The sequence below is a fragment of the Dasypus novemcinctus genome, chromosome 9, assembly GCF_030445035.2.
Source record: "Dasypus novemcinctus isolate mDasNov1 chromosome 9, mDasNov1.1.hap2, whole genome shotgun sequence".
NCBI lineage: Eukaryota > Metazoa > Chordata > Mammalia > Cingulata > Dasypodidae > Dasypus > Dasypus novemcinctus.
Window position 1 is genome coordinate 74347570 of NC_080681.1, and position 21475 is coordinate 74369044.

General features: G+C 42.4%; 1 protein-coding gene across 7 annotated transcripts in view; it reads left to right on the forward strand.

Annotated features, from left to right (window-relative positions):
* DAB1 (DAB adaptor protein 1) overlaps positions 1–21475 on the forward strand; it is a 1209360-nt gene that overhangs the window by 772503 nt on the left and 415382 nt on the right. The window contains exon 1 of one of the 7 annotated variants that reach the window (XM_071217424.1): positions 636–908. The exons of 2 other annotated variants lie outside the window; for them this stretch is intronic. The gene's annotated coding sequence lies outside the window, so the exon portion shown is untranslated. Of the gene's footprint in view, positions 1–635; positions 909–1015; positions 1171–21475 lie in introns of those variants that run through there. 4 more of the 7 variants (XM_023590842.3, XM_058303511.2, XM_058303510.2 and 1 more) reach the window with 4 other exon arrangements.

Below are 21475 nucleotides of genomic sequence, written 5' to 3' on the forward strand. Positions count from 1 at the left end.
GCAACAGGCAATTACTGGAGTTGAAGAATTTACTGGAGTAGAAGAATTTTCAGAATGACAAGTATAATTTCTGTGATTTGTCGTTCCTAGGATCTTTCCGAGCTATGACCCGAAGTAGGGAGAGTCGAGTATTCGCCGGGACACTCTCCCGCGCAGGTTGAATCCAGCGATCAAATCTGAAGACTGTCCACTTTCAGGGATTCTAAGAACAGGAGCTAGGGTGTAACTGGGACCTGCATACTCTCAGGGGTGGAGGCCCCTCCCCAGGACCCAGGAAAACGTGACAGATGCACGCCTTCTTCCTTCCGCTGAGCCCAACTTTGCCCGGGGAGCCGGTAACCGCGAGCGCTGAGAGCCAGGGTCGGCTGCTGGGCGCGAGCGCCCCCTCCTGCAACGGGGCGTGGGGGCAACACAGCCTCGGGAGACCTCCCCGATTTCTTTTCGCCCTCGGGCACTTTTAATATATCGGTATGCGTGTGTTTTGAGGCTCGGATAAAAGAGAAGACCCTAGAGAAAAATGAAGGAAGGCCGGGCGGGGGCTGGTGGTGGCGGCGGTGATGCGGGAGAAACACAGGCTACTTTGTGAACCCGGGGTCTGGTTGTTTTGGCCCTCCTCCCTCCTCCAGCCCCCTCTCCGCCGGCGCAGCTGGGGCGGGGACCTGGTGCTCTCTGATCAACTCACCCCCTTCCACGCCGGGATGGGAAGTGAGCGCTGGGGCTCCAGAGACGCGACCGCGAGCCGCGGCGCCCCCGCTCGCTCGCTTTTCCTCCTGGTCGTCACCGCCGCGACTCGCCTAAGCTCTCCGAGCGCGCTCGGACGGCGCAGAGAGCGCCCCGGCGGGAGTGGGAGCCTCGAGGCCGAGGCGTGGGGCGCGCCGCGGGGGTAGCGGCTGCGGGGCAGCAAGCAGGTGAGCAGCGCGGCGGGAGGCTGGGCCCGCGCGGGGGCCGTGGGGCGGGGGCCGCGGGAGGAGGCGGGTCTGCGCGTGGGGCGGTCTCTTCCCCCTGCTCTGACGCCAGGCCCGTGGCTCCGGGAGAGGATGGACCCTGCGCGGCGCTCGCCGGGGCTTCCCCGGACTGGAAAGCGCGCCTGAGTCCGATCCTCCACCGGGCATGGGGAACGGCGTCGTGGGCGGCTGCGGCAACACTGAAGGATGCTGTCGGCCAGCCGAGGTGAGGGGCGGCGAGGGCACGCTGCAGCCCTGAGTTCAACGCGGGCAGGTGCCCGGCGTGGACACGGCGCCCGGACGCACCGGTGGCTCCCCTGGGCCCCCGGGTGAGCCTCTCGGGAGTTTGACACAGGGCACTGCGGGGGTTTGGCGACTGCAGCAGTTTTCAGCTCGCTCCCTCCACTTGGTGGGAGTGAAGGAAGAGGGACTACCTCTGCTCCTTCCTCCTGCCCTCTCCCCTCCCGCAATCTCCCTACTTCTGGCCGCGCGCGATCCTCTCCAGACTTGCACACCCAAGATTCTGGTCTCTCTCCGGGACCCCCTGCACCCTCCCTTCTGGGGTCCCAGCTCTGTCCATTCTACGAGCTTTCCTTCTTCTACCCCATCTGTGGTCCCGGACCTTGCTCCCTGTCTCACTGGCAGCGCACCCGGTCCGGGCCGAACCCCGTTGTCACATCCCTGGCCCCTGACAGTGCTGCGGTTCTGCCCCGACCTGTCGGAAAACCGATTGTGTCCCAGTAACCCCAATCCTTTCATGAAAATATCTGAGCTGGCCCCAGCCTTCCCTGGGTCCTCCATCGACTCTGTTCTCTCCGTCTCCTCCGTCCCCCCACCCCACCTCACCCCCATTTTACTTTCCAGGCTCGCAGCCACCCGGGCATCTCCCCTCCTTCACCCTCCCCACTCTGCTCCAGACTCGAATTGCCTCGGATACAGAGCTCGGATTTTTTTTTTTTTTCCTCCTGCTGGAGAAACTTTAAATCCCTATAGTTCGGCTCTTAAGGGAGCCATGAAAGGGGGTCTCAACCGCGGAGAGAAGCAGTAGTCAGAGTCAGAGATGGGGAGAGGTAGTGTCGCGACGTCAGAAAGGGTGAGTGCAGGAGGTACTTTTCAGAAACGGTGGTTGCTGCAGCCTGGGCTCTCCCCGCCTGCCGTCCCGCCAAGCGTTATTGTGACCCCTGGCGGGAGGGCGCCGCTTTTCTGCACTTCCTAGGGCTCGTGTTTTCATCTTTTTCTCTTTCCTCCGTGTGTGTGCGCGCGCGCGCGTCGCCGTGGTCAGCACGGGGCTGAGGTCTGGGAGAGGGTGGGCACTGCCTCGCGAGACTGGTGGTACTTGGCTCCCGCGCACCTACTTCGGGCCCCGCGGGACTGTCTCGCTCGCTGTGAACTACCCCCACCCCCAAGTGCCTCACACAAGTCCTCATTGTTGGGGGTCTGCCCGGGCACTTCCGCCTGGGCTGGGAGAGTCTGAAGGAATGGAGTGGGGGTGGGGAGGCCGAGGGCGCTGGGCGACCGCGGTCTGGCTCTGGAGGGAGAGGCCGCGGCGCGGGCGTGTGTTCGCAGGGTGGGGAGTTTGGCTGCGTGGGTCGGTGCCGGCCTGCGCGTTCGGATGCCGGTGCACGCCGTGTTCTGCGGATCAGAAAGAGGGGCGAGTCAAGCTTGCCGAAGAGAGTGCGTTCGGTGCTCCGAAACTGGGCCGGCGGCGAGTGCCTCCTGAAAGGGAGGCGACGCTGCAGTTCCTAGGGTGCGGGCCCGACCAGAGCGAGAATCCTCCGGGGCTCCTCGCCCTCGCCCGCTCCCGTCCTGCTGGCCCATTAGACGCACTTTCACAATGTTGATGGTTTTGAATAAAGGCCTTGTGGGGGTTCCGCTGACTCTTCGTACCACTTAACGTGTTTCCAAGTAATCACGTAAATTAAAGGTGGTTTATGTTCAGAACCCCCTAATTACCCAGTTCACGTTTGTACATTTATGTGCCAATTATAGGTATTCGGGAAATCCATAAAATTATAAACCCTCTCCACCCTCTGAATTAGCACCCATTGTTTTTTATTATCTCAATGATGAGTGATTTGGGATGGAACCCTGAGTTTCACAGTTAAGAAGATACAAGGGCGGGGGCGTGGAGGGAGAGTTTGGAGTATGAATGCTCTCCCCACCCCAGTCTCTTTTACTCCCTGTCCTGACAAGGCTTGGTGACAATTCTGGAAACTGAAAGGGATCAAAGATTTTCTTGATTTCCTGTTGAGAAGGGCGACCTAATCAAAGCTGTATAAAAGTCAACTTCTAAGCAATCAGGAATTGTCTGCTGATGTCCTTGATTGAAACCCCAGCATTCAAATGGAGTATTGAAGAACTCACAGAAATGGCTTTTGAAGCGCTATTGTTCTTTTCCATACACAGAGACCCTTTTAAAGGTTTAGGAAGTTTAAAATGTAGTGCTTTGAAAAGACTGACATTGTAACTATTTGGAAACGCTGGGAGGATTTGCAGGGCTGAGACAAGAGGCCGAGGTGGCAAGTGCAGCCGTGTTACTATCTTCTTGGGAACAGTGCCACTATCAAGTGGAAATTCAGTTCTGCACATCAAGTTGGCAATTAAATGTCTTCCTAAAGCAGATTTAGATGATGATTTTTAGTAGCTTTTTTTTTTTTTTGGTGGTTTGCTTAAGGTCTGAATAGGCATATCTGAAACATTTAATCATGTTCATTGTATTCAACAATAAAATCTGAATAAAAATTACTTATTGTTGATGAAGCTCATCTCACAAGCTGTTTCACAGTATGTTTCAGTTGCAAGACACATGATTGTGCGAGGCTGCTGGGAAGAGATTGTATCACTTATTGTTCATTTTCTCCTCCCAAAGCCAGAGAGGAATATGCTTCTTCACTCCTCTCTGCCCTTCCAAGTAATTTTTCTTAAATGGGTGGGTGTTTGGCTTGGTACCTGATAGAACTCATCTTAAAAATTGCATTTGGTGGATTTCTAATGCCTGCAGCTACTCTACAGGCAGATAAAGCATCTAATTGAGGCAGCATTTCATTTTGGTAATTCACTTGAGTAAATATTTTGTTTTTCATGGAATTTTAATCCTTCTCTCAAACTAAGAAAGCTAACAAAGCAAGAAAATCAGTTTATGTCTTTCAGATGGGCACTTTAAAAAGTAACAACTTGAAAGGTTTGGGAACTTTAAATCTGTTATTTAGGACTTACTGTGACAAAGGATGGTCACTGGCTGAGTTAAGTGATTGGGGCTAAATCACTTAACTTTCAGAACCTCAGTCTCAACGTGGGTCTTTGGAAAATGTTATGGGGAAAACATTTCATTGAGTGCTTGGCACATAGCAGGATTTCAGGAAAATGGTTAAGTTTTAGTAATAGCATGGAATTCTGTTAAGGAAAGAGGATGGCATTTGAAATTGGAAGACCTCGATTAAGTCCAGCTATTTCCTAACTTTGTGATGTTTGTCAGGTTACCACTCTTATTTGAAAAAAAAAGAAGAATAATAATTAACCTTTATAGAGTACTTACTAAGAGTCTGGTATCCTTTTAAACACTTTGCATACATAGACTTATGTAATAACCCTAGGAAACAGGTATTTGTATTTGCCTTCCCATTTGATAGATAAGTTGGGGCACAGGGAGTTTTAGTAACTGGCTGGAAGTCACACAGCAAATAAGGGGTAGCACTAGGATTTAAATCCAAACATTTTGCTTCCAGGGTGTGTCCTAACCACTGTGCTATGCTGCCTCTGAGAAGGGTGGTGATCTTAGCTCTTCCCCAGGGTGGTTGTAAAATTGAATGGGGGATCATGAAATAGTAAGACTTTCTGTAAGAATAACCTATAGATTTTCCCAATTTCAGATGCTACCTGCACAAAATGGTGGTGTTCTATTACCAACAGGACATCGGGTTGACGATGCTGGGCATTTTTATGAATGTTTGTGACTTTGCGACAACCCCCAGTAGGTATTGGTTGGTATTGGTTAACTTCTGTCCACTCTGTTAAAATATTCATTCATTAAGTATGCAGAGATTATATTACTGCTGTTGTCCTTTACTGGCAGTGGTAACCACCCACTGATTCTTAAAACCAGGCAGGTGCTGGACTGCTTGGTTGAATACAGACCTCAGCTGCCCCAGCTCTACCAGCTGTGTGGCCTTGGCCATGTTATTTAACTCCATTTTTATAACTTTTCTTTATAATGAAGTAACAGTACCTGCCTCATACTACTGAGGGTTATAGGAATTAACACAAAGTATCAGAATAGTACCTAGCAAATACTGTTACTTAGTTATAAAAGTTATCCTTCGAATGAGATAAAAAATCCTTCCCCTCGATAATGAAAAACAAAATTCTGTTTCTCATTGATTTGTTGAGCCTTAAGTATCCTGATAGTATCTGGTCTATTTTTTTTTTCCCCCTTATTTGCTAACTAGATGATAGAGAGGAAGAGATACATTTTAGGATTTTAGGCTAAGGTTTTGTTTTGTTTTAGATAATCAAATATTTCCTTGAACATTTTGCCTCTTTGTGAAGGGAATTATGACTCACAAATAATACTAAAGTCTCTATGTCACTGTATGTTTCAACAATTATATTGGGGAAAATAAGATGATTTTGACTGCTTGAATCCTTGAAGTGGATTAGTCAACTTTCCCAAATTACAGATGAGGTAAAAATCAGGCTTGGAAAGATACCTAACTCTACATTGGAACTCAGAATTTCTGACTTCCTTGTTCAGTGCTTCTTACCACTAGACCAGATTGCCTCCTATACCAGGATAGAAAAGTGGCTTGAAAATATAAATAAAACTTGGGGTAGGGAGATTGTAGACAAGGTAAGAGTAGGAGTCAGCCAGGTGTTCTGTATTTAAAAAAAGAGCATCCAGGGAAACGGACTTGGTCCAGTGGTTAGGGCGACCGTCTACCACATGGGAGGTCCGCGGTTCAAACCCTGGGCCTCCTTGACCCGTGTGGAGCTGGCCCATGCGCAGCGCTGAAGTGCGCAAGGAGTGCCCCCCCACGCAGGGGTGTCCCCCGCGTAGGGGAGCCCCATGTGCAAGGAGTGCACCCATAAGGAGAGCCGCCCAGCGGGAAAGGAAGTGCAGCCTGCCCAGGAATGGTGCTGCCCACACTTCCCGTGCGGCTGACGACAACAGAATCGGACAAAGAAACAAGATGCAGCAAATATACACAGAGAACAGACAACCGGGGGAGGGGAGGGATTAAATAAATAAATAATTCTTTAAAAAATAAATAAAAATAAAAAAGAGCATCCAGTAAGAAAAGAAAACCCCCTCTTCCAATAAGTAAATTTATATCCATGAAAATTAGCACCAAACTTAGTCTATGAAATACGAACCAGAATATGAACTTGAGTAAAAATAAATAAATAAAACATTAAGCCAATTAATCACCTGGACATTTCCCTTAGGTTGGAGAGGAAATGTTCAGATTTCTTCTTCTGTGAGATGTTCTTCATATTTTCCTTCCATTTAGTCCTCAGATATGGGAAGGTTTTGGTTCAGGAATCATAAAACTCCTCTGGCTTCTATTTCATGAAATATGCAGCATATTCTATTGGAAAGAAATTGCCAGCTTGCTTTTATTATTATTATTTTATTTTATTTGAAGCCAACATATAACCAATCTATGATGCCAGTGGGGGATTCTCATAAAGAGAAAGAAAAACAGAAATAAAATTCTGCAGAATAGAAGAACTCACAGCTCAAATGATGCAGGTTTTGTGGTGGCAAAGGTGGGCTCTTTAGCTTAGGGTATGATAATGGGGGGGGCGGGTTCTTGTCACAGAGATGTGACTAGTTCATAGGGAACCCGAGTCAGTAGTGCTGAGATGCACAGTGAGCCATGCAAAATTCCCAACCCCATATATGTGTGCGGAGCCTTGTACCAATCTCTAACTCTGTCGGTCGATTTCTCTCTCTGTCTGTTGGACTCATGCTCACTACCTATCAATTTACCCATCTCTTTTTCTGTCTCTGTTTTCTCCCTGTTTCTGTCTCAGTCTTTGTCTTTTTCCCCAGCCTTTATGTCTGTCTGTTTCTATTTTTGTTAGTGTTGCATTCACGATAAAGACTGAAAAGTTATGAATATGCATTAAGAGTATCTGGGAAATTGAAAGAGCCAACTGAGATCATACACATAGATTGTACTTCTATGACAATTCAGCAAACACTGAGCACCTACTTTGTGCCTAGCTCTGTGCAGAAAAACACCAAGATGTAAATGCTTCCTTTCTGCCATCAAGGCATACAGCCACAACATGACTGCTACTGTGTGAAATGTGGTACAGTAAACATCTATGTAGCACTGGAAACTTCCAAGGAGTAATTTATTCTGTATGGAGAAAGGAATCCTTCTCAGAAGAGATTGTGTTTCAACTGGGTCATGAAGGTTGACCAGGAGTTTTTTGGGACGCAGGCGTTCCAGACTGAGAGAACTGTATGGACTAAACCATGCAGACATGAAGGTTCGTTATTGGGTTGAAGCTGGTCATGATTGGGTATGGTCATATTGTAGAATATGTGACTGAAATGCATTGTTTTTTCAGCATTTTCTGAACTATATTCTAAGGAACAGTATCCCCCAAGATGGGTATGAACATTCCAAAGGAAAGTGTATTCAGAGGGAAAAAAATCCATGATCAAAAATGTTTGGAAAATACTCAGTTATATAGCCTACACTTAGTAAGACATGATATTTACTGACATATTAAAGGTTCAGAGAGTTCTGCAGTAAAAAAAAAACTCATTTCAGTCTTCAAGAATGTTCTACACTTATTTGCCATCGAAGCTGTGATTTCAAGGAGTACCTCTCAGTGTCTTAGGAGACAGATTGGGGTAAATGTTTGTAGGGAATTACTTATAATTTTTAAGAAGATGAGTTGATTTTATCATAGAACTAATATGCATGATTTAAAATGTGTAATATGGAATATTTAAGACAATCAAAAAGGGATAAATGATAACATAGTGAAAAATAAAAAAACTCTGTCCCTGCCACTTGGTTTATGAAATAGAGCCATACAAACATAGTTGAAGCCATCAGGTGACCTCTCCCTGATCACATCTCCCTCCATCCACCAGAGGTTACTACTATACTAAATTTGGTATTCATCATCCCATACAGGTCTTTGAATATGGCTTTCAGAAGAACCAACCTAAAAAGAATTCCATTGAATTTTCATTCATTTTCTAACTAATTCCTACTAGTTGTCCTGGAAAAAAGGATATTTATAAACTCTTTAGGGGAAGGAAGTATTTCCTTTCCTTTAACTCCAGTATCTGGAATATAGTAGATGTTCAATAACGTTTTGCTGAATTGAATTAAATGTGTACAGTTTCATATGGTTCATGAAGTTAATGTGGACAAAAAGATAAGGATAAATTGTTATTCATAAACAATATTGAAATTCTTTGTGGTCAGCTGAAAACAATATTTTTTGTTGCAGTTCTTTATGTAGTAATCTGAATTTTGAAATGAATAGTAACAGTCTTCCATTGAAAATCATTCCTAATTTGTATAGACATCTTTTGGAATCATTAGCAATAACTATATATCCAATTCTGTCTTGTTAAAATAGTTGATTCTGTAGAGCTATCCACTTTCATTTCAGGAAAAATGATTAGTGTAAAGGTTTTCAATCAAAAAGGAAGTTTGTATATTACAATGACAAATAATTGTTTGGAACCCTCTAAGTAAATACTTTGAAGGCTTATTAGGGTCCTCTCTTTGGGGTCCCCAAAATAATAACAAAATTATAATTAAGCATTATCATGCTGCCACAAGCATTTCCTTTGACATATATGAGGGAGATTCTCTTGAAAAAATCTTACATCATCTAACATACATGTCCTATTTGGGTGACATTTCCCTTTTTGTATCATTCTAGCCTGTGTTCATATATCGCTATATTCAGGCCAACATGGAGAAGAATGCAGAGTACTGTGAAAGTTGTGTGATAAAAAGAAGGGAAGGAGAAAGAGTAGAAGGCTTACAGATGCACTGAGGCTTTTTGTGTTAAATCTTGATTATGTGGGAGATAGTCGATTAGCTTCCCTCATGGATTTAGAGATTGATCACTGCTGTGGATCGACCCCTTGTGGTTTCTACCTTTATGGTGCAGATTTCTTCTAGTTGTTTTGGGAGTAGTAATAAAGTGAGCAGATAGCAAAATAAAAGTCAACTTTTCAGTAGGAATTATCTTAAACACAGTATGGATGTTGCACAGAGGGTGAGAATGAGAATGAGATGCCCTGTGTTGTTATTTGCAGAAGACTGCCTAGTGATGCCCATATACTAGGATGATGGCATGTGGTAGGGCTTGTCTTGAATTGGCAGACCACGTTATTCTGAGTAGTATTATATGCATGTGTACAAAAATTCTAAGTATAAAACTCACCCATGCAAACATGGTCAAATTAAGCCAAGAAGTGCCTGTAATCCAGTTGTAGATGAAGTTAAAGATAGACCAACCATATGCTGAATTCTGTGCTATGGCATGTATTGTTAGAACTTAGTTCCAATGAAAGCAAAAAGGTTACAATAATTTATTTCTTTGGGAAGCTGAATAGATTTATAGACTACATAGAAGTTGGGCTCTTGCCAACCTTCTGCTATTTAACTTCTTAATTTTAATGTAGTTGAATTTATCAATCTTTTCTTTTATGGTTGGCACATTTTACGTCTTTTTTAAGAAAGAGTCTTTTTTTATTCTGATGTCATAAAGATATTCTCCTTTATTATCTGTTATCTTCTAAAAGCTTTATTGTTTCACCTTTCACATTTAGATTCTGTAATCATGTAGTGTGTGTGAGTGTGTGATGTGAGGTAAGAAACTATTCTAAATGTCTTCCATATGGAAAATAATTGTCCTGACATTAAAGGTCAGTTTCTAGGCATATATTGTGCTTATCTTTTGCCCAAACCACACTTCTTTTTTATTATAATAAGTCCTACTATTTGGCAGGACCAATCTTCCGTAATATACTTTTTCAAATATATCTTGACTCCTCTTGGTCCTTTATTTTTCATATATATTTTATAATCATCTTTTTAAGTTCCACAGAAATACTCTGGATTTGAGTTCCATTGAATTTATTGATCAATTTGGAAAAATGGCATTATTATGATGTTGCATCTTTCTACCCATAAACATAGTCCTTCTGTCTATTAAGTTCTTATTTAATGTCTTTCAGTATACCTTATAATTTTCTCTATAAGGATATGCACTCCTTTTATTTATTTTTTAATATTTTTTATTAAATTGTCTTTTTTTAAAGATACATAGATCACAAAAATATTATATATTTATATATATAAATATATGTATTTATTTCTAAGTCTTTGTATTTTTGTTCCTTTTATAAGTGGTATCCTTAAAAATATTTATTGATTTTTTCCCTCTTATATTGCCTGTATTTCTTATTTTGAATAGTGGAGTTGGGTGAGGAGGAGAGAAACTAGTGTTTATTGAGTGTTTATGAAGTACTAGGTGCTTTAGATGCCCTCATTTCATACCCAGAAAAACCCTTAGGAAAGGGCTGTGGGTAACTTTAGCACCAACCTTGGCAGGGTCAACCTCCCCCTTTGTGAACTGCCAGTGCAAGGACAGAAAAGGACTTCCTTTGTCCCAGTGAGCCAATGGGAATGTGGAGTGAGGAATGGGGCACTCGGGGAGGGGGAGGGGTTGACAGGAGTAGCAGCCAGTTGAATTGTTCTTTGGCAGACGTCTTTGAAGGACATCTTTGTCTTCTATTAGGAAATGAGGGCATGTGCTAAGTATGGTCTAGCATGAGTAGCCTGAGGTGTGGGACCCGTGTCCCAGACTTTCCAGGAAGGCTCAGGGCCACTCTTTTGGCCTGGGGGCCAGAGTCAGACTACTTGCACACTGCTCTGTATTGCAGGAAGACCATAGGCATCCAGCTGCCTGCAGAACAAATTTTGGCGGTAGCCCAGTCTAGTTTGACTTTTTGGGTATATGTCAGGCCAATGAATTTTACCTTGATTTTCAGATGAGGAACTACAGGTGTCTGGAGAAGAAAAAATCTACTCAAGTCCCCATGCTGAGCTGGAATAGAGACCCAGATCTCCTTGCACATAGACCAGTGTTTTTTCCATCTTACCACATTGACTACAGAGCCTCAAAAGTATTATGCGTATAATACGGTGAAATCCTGGAATGATTTTTGCATTTGAAGAAGCGCCATTTTGCTTGGAAATTGTAACTTTTAATGGGAGAGATGCCTGACTTTGACTCATTTGCTGATTATTATTTGCCAATTATTCTCTCTCTCTCTCTCATCCCATGTGCTATTAGTCTTTTCATAAGTCTTTTTCCATGACCTAGGGCAGATACTCATTTCTTTCCAAAAGTTATCCCTTACAGCATCAGTGTTGATAAAATTTCAAATTCCTCTTTTCCCCTTGCCAAGTGCTGTGCCTCCTTTCTTCTTCTCTTATGTCCAATCAACAGTATATTTTGTTGTATTTTCTGGAATGGAGATAATATATATAGTACACATTTAGGTTAATATAACAGAAGGTATCTAATAAAAAGCAGGATTAAGGAAAGGAAATGCTGACTACTTGGTTTACCTGGCAACACTATTTTCTATTTGCTACCTGTGGATTCATGAGTGAGGCCAGATAACATTCTGTATACTTAAAAAAAAAAAAAAGAACATATTTAAGCAGATTATTGAGATAAATTCCCCTACTGTATAGTCCATCTCAGTGTACAATCAGTGGCCTTGAGCATAATCACAGATCTGTGCATTACCACAACCAACTTCAGAATATTTTCATCACTTCAAAAAGAAAAACCCCACACCCCAATTCTGTATACATTTTACTGCTCTGAATGTATCAATGGAGAGGAAAGCCTTGATTCGTTTGAGTGGCTGTAAATCAACAAGTGCCCTCTTAAATAAAGATCACACAACATAGGCTCTTAAATTAGATAACCTCCTCTCCCCTCCAAGCAATATCTTTTTCAGACTTCTTGAGCAATGGATTGTACTAAATACCATCATTCATTATCTTTTGTTTTTTTTAAAGATTAAAAAAAATTTTTTTAAATTTCTCTCCCCTTCCCCTCCCCCCAGTTGTCTGCTCTCTGTGTCCATTCGCTGTGTGTTCTTCTGTGACTGCTTCTATCCTTATCAGTGACACCATTATCTGTGTTTTTTTTTGTTGCATCATCTTGTGGTGTCAGCTCTTTGTGTGTGCGGCACCATTCTTGGGCAGACTGCACTTTCTTTCATGCTGGGCTTCTCTCTTTATGGGGCGCACTCCTTGTGCATGGGGCTCCCCTACGTGGGGGACACCCCTGTGTGGCAGGGCACTCCTTGTGCACATCAGCACTGTGCATGGGCCAGCTCCGCACGGGTCAAGGAGGCCCAGGGTTTGAACCGCGGACCTCCCATGTGCAGACGCCCTATCCATTGGGTCAAATCCGCTTCCCTCATTCATTATGTTTTGAATTGTTTTGTTCCAAGGCTGTTAACCTGGATTCCTTTAAAGGTTGTGAGTTCTTGAAAGGCACTGTTGTACTGTCTTCCATGCCCCTTGTACTGGGTTTTTCGAGGAAGTTCACCATAAATGCTTGCTACATTTAGCTTTATTCAAAATAAAATTAAATAATTTAATAATTAATTGATTAATTAATAATATTTAATTTTAAATCATTAAATAAATTTAAGTAATTTTATTTTATTTTTAAAGTCTAGCATAATTTCTTTGCAGTGGAGGTAAAAGTGTTCCTCTAGTGAAAATTTTTGCATCTATGAAGACGATGCAAGGGCTTAATGTTACTTTTAAACATTTCCTTTTGAGAGACACATTTTTGGCTCATTATTCCCAAACTGTGTTTCCCTGCCCTTTCCCTCCATCCTTCCCTTTCTGCCTTCCTTCCTGTTTCATCAAATCGATGGAGTTGCATGAAATCAACAAGGCTCCTCAACCTAAAGTTTGTAGTGTCATTTTTACACAGTTGAAAAAATATATGCCTCATTACCTCTGTTTCCCACATACATTATTTCAGTGGGCAAGGAGATATTTTGGAGTAATCTGGATGTGGATTGTCTAGTTCCTTGTCCAATGCCCTGTTAACGTAAGCATTTTACATGCATATTTGTTCACTTGGTGGATTATCTGGAATCGGTTTAAAATTATAGCTTGGAGATTGAAACTCTGCCAACCACTATGTGTCAGGGATGAAGCGTGCCTCCTTGTGCTACCCCTCGAAATACCCCAAATAACAGCAGCAGCACTGTTTGATGCACTGGGCCCCAGGGAGTTTGGATAAGGGATTGTTAACTTGCATTTCAACATGACAGAGAGAAACTGAATGGAAACAGGCCCAATAATGCAATTCTAGCAAAGTGGTAAACATCACAGCCCCCTGGAATCAGAGACTGCCAGAGCTGGGTGGGCCTCTGTGGCCCTGTAGCACAGCCTCCTCTTCTGTTGGTGAGGAAACTGCTTAGGGAGATGTGGTGTACATGTTGTAGGAGTCACCAAAGGGTTAATAGTGGGGCTGGAACCATTTATTTCTTCTTTGCAGCGGATGATGTTAGATTCTTTAGTTATGTTCTGACATTTAAATACTTAATCTTTGAAATGGAATGAAGTAAGCCAGCAGGTGGCTATCTAGGTAAATCCACACTCTAGCAGCAGTAATCTTACTTTGGGCAACATTTTATACATACCAGTCTTCCCATGTCGTCTCCTATGATCATCAGAACTGTCCAATCAGAGAGACAGATTAGGTGGTATCCCCATTTTATCGATGGTCAAGCTAAGGCTAGGGCAACCCTGAACACTCTGAGCCTCAGTTAAAAAAAATGAATTCTGGTGGGGATGTTTTGCAAATCAAAAGAAGTCACAGTTGCTCCCTAGTGACAGCTGTGCCTCTCTGTACCTTGGTGCATGGTAGTTCCTTTCTACTTCGCCCCTCCACTTGCAGACAAGTGAAATGAATTACACAAGGTCACATAGTTATTGCCTTGAAACAGAAATGCTTCAAAATTGAAAATAGCAATAGTTGAATGATGAGGGACCTCCTCCCTCTGTGCCTGTTTGTGTGTGTGTGTGTATTTCAGTTTTATGAGGAGGGGCTTGAACTCACATTATTCTCGGCTACTTCTTGCTTTCTCCCTCCAGGAAGTGGGTTATGGTTTGTGTGACTTTGATGCCTGGTGGTATTCATTGATGAGGGCACAATTTGATGTTTTCTTTCCTTGAAATCTGAGGGGAGAAAGGCAACAACCACCTCCACAAACACAATTTGCTTGGAGGGCAACTTTATTTTTTGTCGGCACATGTGGGACTTTATCATCAATCACTTGGGAAGGGAGTGATATATTTTCTCTTTCTGAATATTTTGCAAGATTAATAAAGTTGCATTCTTAGGGTAAGTTTATTAATCCATAACTTATAGAAAACTCTAGAGAAAGAGGAAATGAGAAATATGTTCTGTGGGTAAAGACATCAGGCATGTCACAGCTAGAATTGAGTTATGCATACATTATTCAGCTAGCTATCTTCCAGGTACCTTAAAGGTTGTTGATATGATGGTGACATTGTCCTGGGCATGAGCAAAACAAGTAATTATTTTATTTCATGTTTAAGTTGGGTTGGGTGCAGAAGGAGTAGGTGGCAACATAGAAGAATCATGGTAAGTGCGATTCCAGTTCTTTCCATTCCCTTGGCTTGTTTGCAGCCACATTAGACAGGAAGGCATGCGTTGGAATCCGGGCCCCTTTGCATACAAGCGGAATGCACTGGCTCTCTCTATCATCTGCTAAATAGACACGGTGGGAGTGGCAGCAGTGTTGATAGTGATGATGAGGATGATGGTGGTGATGATGTTGATGGTGATGGTGGCTGCCTCAGTATCTCTTGCAAGGAGTGATGACTTATGCAAAAGGACTCTGTGATATATAATCTCATGTATTTCCTTTAGCATTTACTGAGCCCCAGCAGAGTACTGGACCTTGTGGTGGGCTCCGTGTATAGATTCATAAAAAAGACACAGACTTTCTCCCTCAAGATCCAGGAATAGGCAGGAAAGTACACATAAACAGATAATATTGTGGTGGCTAAATACAACAAAATAAATAGCTGATGTTGAAAAAAGGAGAAGAAAGGATGAATTTGTTCGGGTAGGGGAGGGTCAACATCTAATAATTTCAAGGGTGACTCAGAATTTGCTGGTGGATCTTTCATGGAATAAATGTTCCAGGACCTGCACTGGACTCTGGGCTTGGAGAGTCAAAGTAGGAGAGACTATATTTGCCTTTGTGGTGCTTACAGTCTACTAAGGAAGATGCAGATTCAACAGAGGCATGAAGGAAGCACAGACTCAGCCAGGGGACAGTGATAAGGTAGAGAGATGTGCACCGTCATGTTTGGGGAGCCCAAAGGGAAGGTAAGAAAGGGCAGTTCATGGGATTAGCCAAGCGTTAAGGATGAGATTTTGGTTGAGTAGAAAGATGGTGGTGAAATAGTCTTGCCTTTATGTAGCCTTCACTGCCCCATATCTAATTCCCATGTTGCCTGAGTTCAAAGTGCAGTCTTAGGGGAAAAAAATAGTAATATTTATTTAGATGAAATGAAGATGTGTGTGTGTCAGGTGTGGTGTATTTTAATGGTCTTTCAGGTATCTCTCATTATAAAACTGCAAATTCAGGTGCCTGCAAGGGCCAGACTCCTGACATTAATGAGTAAAACACATTGAGTGGGGACTGGCTAAGTCACTGTCAGCTCCCATCACTGGTTGCAATAAGGGAATCAGTACAGCCAGGTCTTCAGCCTTTTCCAGGAAAGCTCAAAGTGTTTTTAAACATGAAATCCCTCTGCTTAAAAAATTGGCACTAAATTAAAAATTGAACACAAGTTAACAAACAACACAATGTTTTGTAGGCTAAAGAATCCCTGCCTGTGGGTTCTTCTTAGCTCATGGACCATGCCTTGGTGCAATTTTGCCTATTCTATATAATTAATATGTTTTGACCACTTAAGTCTTCCTCAAGTGGAAGTTCAGTCAGAATGTTAAGGGGTAAATTGGGCCATTTTTGGTAAAGGATAAAGTTTTTGTGAGGCAGGGGAAGGGTGGAAATCGATCTTCATTTGTTTCTGTGTTTCCCGAGTAATCTTATTTGTTCTTGAACCAGTGCTTCTGATGCATAGTAAAAGTATCTGCAAAACCGCATCCACAGTCATTCTGGTGTGTCCTTAGCTGTTTGTTGGGCAGCACTGAGGCTTGTATCTGTCTAAGTCTATAGCTGCCTTAATTGAGCTTGTTATGTAGTGCTACCAAGTACAGCCTGTAGTGAGGCCAATGAGTAGTATTAAGGCGGGTAAATGGCAGCCTTCCATGGCTTTCTCATTTAGGGTTGAGACTCCCAGCCACTAAAATATGCACTTTTCAAACCAGAGCGAGAACATGAGCAACTTAGTAGTTATTGTGGAATTGAGTGAATGTCATAAATATTTATTTATCTTTTTCATAGCTGGCATAAAAATGTTAAGATATAAAAAAGTTGTTCACTATAAAAACAACAGAAAATTCATTGGCTATATATCTCCTGAATGCGTGTGTCTCTTTGGGTTTTCATTAGCGTCTAGCAATATACTTTGAGGAATTAGATTTGAACAGAAGCTTCAGCTGAATATGAAATCTCCTAGTGTTCATAATTAACCCATTTTAAGCAGGGATGCATTTCAAACAGCAGCCTCTTTTTAACTCTATAGTGGCTATAGGCAATTTTAATACATTTTCGTTTCTTAATTAAAAATAATTCAGTGTTTTTGGAAAATATGAAACAAATATAAAGGAAAAAAGGCACAAGTAATACTTCTACCCAGAGGCAATCACTATTAATATTTTGAGTTGTAGAGAGAAAGAGCCTAACGACTGGAGTCAGACAAATGTGGATTTAAGTCCAGGCTTGTCTGTTTATTTAATCTCGTCAAGTCTTAATTTTCTCAGCAATGAAATGGAAGTAAAAATATTATAAATTTTTCTGCTCTTGAGATTACTAAATCAGATAATACGTATTAAATGTTTAGCATGTTATTTGGCATGTAGAAAATATTAAAAATGTAGTTATTGCAATTTTTTCTATTCTCTAACTACAAACATCTTGTAGAGCTCACGCTGCAATACTCTTTTTATCCTTTTTATTTAAAAAACTCTGCATTATTCCTATAGATCTTAAAAACTCTCTCTATGTGTGTTTGTAACTGTTTTATAATATTTCTTTACATGTCCACATCAAAATTTATTTAACTCTTCCCTTTGTGTATTCAGGCTGTTGTTACTTCTTTTTTATTACACTAACGCTTTGAAGAATCCTTCAGTACTTCGATGAATGTCTGCATGCATGGATCTGTTATGGTGCTTGATTTTCTGGTTATGTAGTGACTACATCCCAAACTGAAATAGGCAGGCTTGCTGTCAGCAGTGTCTGATAGAACTTTCAGTGATGATGGAAATGTTCTGTATCTGACCTGTCCAACACAGTAGCCCACTAGCCATTAGCCACACATGGTTACTGAGCATTTGAAATGTAGCTGGTGTGACTGAAAAACTTAATCTTAATTATTTTTTGTTTAAATAGCCCCCTGTGGTTAGTGCCTCATGTAGTGGATGGCTTGAACTTCTTTTCTGGTTCAAAGGCAGAGTGACTTAGGTTGGGATTTTGTTTTCCATATAAACCAATCCATAAAATATTGAATTCTTTTCTTCTTGTCTTTTCTTTTAATCTTTGGTACAGTTCCAAGATAACTGCGTTTTCCTTTTTATACATTTTTTTTTATTTGGATGGAAGGTAGGTGGAGGGTGGTACACATGCCCGCTACCATGTTAAGCTAGAAGTCTGGATTTAGAATGCTAACTAGATGAGGACTCTTCAGGTCATCAATGACAAGAATCTAGCTTAGTCTGACATCAGCCTAAAAGAGAATTACTTGGCTCCAGTACCCAAAAAGTCTAGGGGATAGGCTGGCTACAGGCTTGGCTAGAGCCAAGGGCTCAATCAGCTTTGTCTTCACAAAGGAGCTTTGCTTTCCCTGTGTTGGCTCTCTCAGCTCAGTGCTGTCCCAGCAGTGGCAAAGAGGGCTGGCAACAACTCCAGGTTTACCTCCTACCAGCTTAGCAACTGGCGGGAGACAGAGCTTCCCGCCCCCCCCAGTAGATCCGCAGAAAGCCCTAGAGCTGGTTCTCGTTCCTGGACCTCAGGCTCACCCCTGGACCCTGAAAATAAAGTCAGCCCCACCAAACTACATGGACTAAAATTAGAATAAGAGGATGATTCACCAAAGGAAAATGGTTGAGGGCACACACAACACAGTTGGTGCACACTGCACTCTAGCTAGTGGAAATCAGTTTTACTAATCTGAACTGTACCTTTGAAGCATTCTTGGTTTCCCCAAATCTCTTCTTAGGAAAACCCTTTGGATTTTCTATCTTGTGAAGTACTTTCACAGAGCAGGCCTCCATCATTTAATGGGGCTGTTCCCTTATCCAGGGACAGGGACTTGTATTTTCTAATTACCAGAGCATTGGGATGTTTGGATTCAGTCTGGTCTTCCCCTGTCTATATTTATAACAGTATATTCACAAGCTAATTCCTCCTCTTTAGGAAGTAGGTAACTATGCCCCAGAGAATTAACAATGTAAGTGAATTGATACATCTATTGTGATTATTTTTCTTCTCTTTTTTTTAAAAGATTTATTTATTTCCCTTCCCTCCCCACCCACACCCGGTTGTCTGTTCTCTGTGTCTGTTTGCTGCATCTTGTTTCTTTGTCCGCTTCAATTGTTGTCAGCGGCACGGGAATCTGTGTTTCTTTTTGTTGCATCATCTTGCTGCGTCAGCTCTCCGTGTGTGTGGCGTCATTCCTGGGCAGGCTGAACTTTCTTTTGCACTGGGCGGCTCTCCTTACAGGGCTCACTCCTTGCGCGTGGGGCTCCCCTATGCGGGGGACACCCCTGTGTGGCGCGGCACTCCTTGTGCGCATCAGCACTGCGCATGGGCCAGCTCCACACGGGTCAAGGAGGTCCGGGGTTTGAACCGCGGACCTCCCATGTGGTAGATGGACATCCTAACCACTGGGCCAAGTCCGCTTTCCTGATTATTTTTCTTTGTGACTAAGGCAGAAGATATATTGCTTTAAGCCCCTTCTTAAAAGTATCTGAGACAAAGCTGATGATATTTACAGGTGAGGCTCCAGATAACCTAGGAATTTGGTAGAGAGTGGGCACTTCAATCCCTAGCTGGTGTGGATTGCACCAATATTGTGGGATTTATGGGTGTAATTTAACCATCCCTATTAGTAATTACAAAAAGGGACTTACTCACTGCCCTTAAACGTGACTGTAATGTATCAGATCTTCATAAAAACATGAAGCTATGTATTTAGTCAGCAAAGGCCATATATAAAATATTTTATTAATATTCCAATTTTCTGATTCAGCCCTTTGTGTAATAAAATATGGTGACTAAAACAGTTTCCTTTTTACTGTTCTTGCCCAGCCTCATAAGAGAGGTTGAAATTTTGAAGCACCATTTATGCCAATTTTCCTTTAGACTCTCCAACATAAAGTATACCAGCAAATTATCTCCTGACTACAAGATGAGTTTGACCTCACAAGCATAATTTCTTGTCCTAACATCTACTGCACCATGAAATTAGGGGTCTTTTCTTTATCTGTCTATCTACTTTTACTTCATTTCCATTGTGGCAGGACTGCTGGTGGGGACCTTGATCCAGATATTATGTCACTCTAATATATTAAGTGCATACTCATCAGTCACATGATCATGACGCAGGCAATATCATGGTCACTTTTAAGTGCAGTTTTATTCCAGCTGGAATCACAGACTCTATTTAAAATGGACCTAAAACTTGGCGCTCAGGCTTAGCAAAACTCTGTGGTCACCTCTGCTGAGCTGCCTATGCTGAATTGAGTTACCTGTGTGCAGGTAAAAGAAATGCTGCACTGAAGGGCTATGTAGCAGAGAGCCCTCAGATAGGAGACTGGGCATAGGGATTCTAGTCTCAGATCTGTCAGGAGATCTGTGTGTCCTTGAGCAACTTGCTTAACCTCTCTAGACCTGCATATCAATGGATGATCTCTGAGATCCCTGCCAACTGTTAACACCCTGTGATTTCATGCACACTAGGATGCTTTGTTCATTGAGTCTGCATTCATACCAATGGTAGTGTACATAGGTCAGGGTTACTCACAACACGACTCTGATATATCGTGCCGTTTGAGAAAAGTATGTTAAGTACAAAAGAGAGGGCCTACGTGGGGGGAATCAGGGGAGGCTTCGCCTCTAGGCTTATATTTTAGAGCTGCTACAGTTAAAGACAAAAACAAAACAAGATGCAAGCAGTTTGAAAGGGGACTCCTACATAGTTGTTGGGAAATGGTTTAGGTACTTACATCGAACCCCTTGTTAAGTAAATTCAATAGTTTCTCTGTAAGATTTCATTTTAATGTATATGAAATGCCAAATTTTTGCAGTTGAGTGGAGAGGCAAATCATTTCATGCACATAATGGAATCCTTTCATACATTTCTGATTATTCAGCTCTTTATGGTAGGACCATTGCTATGTTACTTTGCATCCTGTCACAATGTGGCCATTTTGGTGGTAAGGTCATTCCAGTGCTTTTAAGAAAGAAAAGAGATTCGCCAGTCCTCACTAGTGTTTTGATGTTTTGAGATTGTTTTTGCATGGACTCTAGAACTAGTCTGCAAAGCAAAACAAAGTGAATACATCTCTTCAAATCAAAGAGAATTGTGCTGTCCTCTAGAAAATTAGATTTGAGCCACATCAACGTCAGTGCCTGAGACTGAATAAATCCCATTTCATGATTGCACTGTGTATGAATTGTGTAATGTGTCTAGATGGGCACCAGCTATGATTGCTTCTCTTTTCTCAGCATTACTAAATGGTAATGTGCAGATTCATGTAAGGAGAAGCAACTCAAATAAACAGCCTAGGCTATATGAGATAATTTAGGGCCGGTACTTGGGAAGTCTCCATGGACCAGTGTAAGATGTTACTATTAACCAGAGACATTGTGAAAGGCACTCTTTGTGGCTTGATTTTAAAAAAAGAAAAGACTGGCATTGGCATGAAATACTTAAAAAAATCCTGTTTCTTGCAGTTATCATGTGTACTTTCACCATATTGTAGTGGAAAGGACCTCCAGGTTGGCAGTTATTGCTGGGAGTTCACTGGCAGGGCAGGTGACCTTAATAATCATTGTTGCTCAGAAACTTGAAATAAGTGCCTGCTATGTGCCAAGCACCATTTTAGGCATGGGAGCAGGCTGAAGGATTGGGGTGAGGGTTGGGAGTATGCAACTAGGAACAGCTTTGCAGACTGAAAGCCTACTCCCTTTTCATTTTCTCCACATGAGATGTTAAAACTTGACCTGAAATACTCTTGCACTCTACATTTCTTGCAGGTACTCAGTG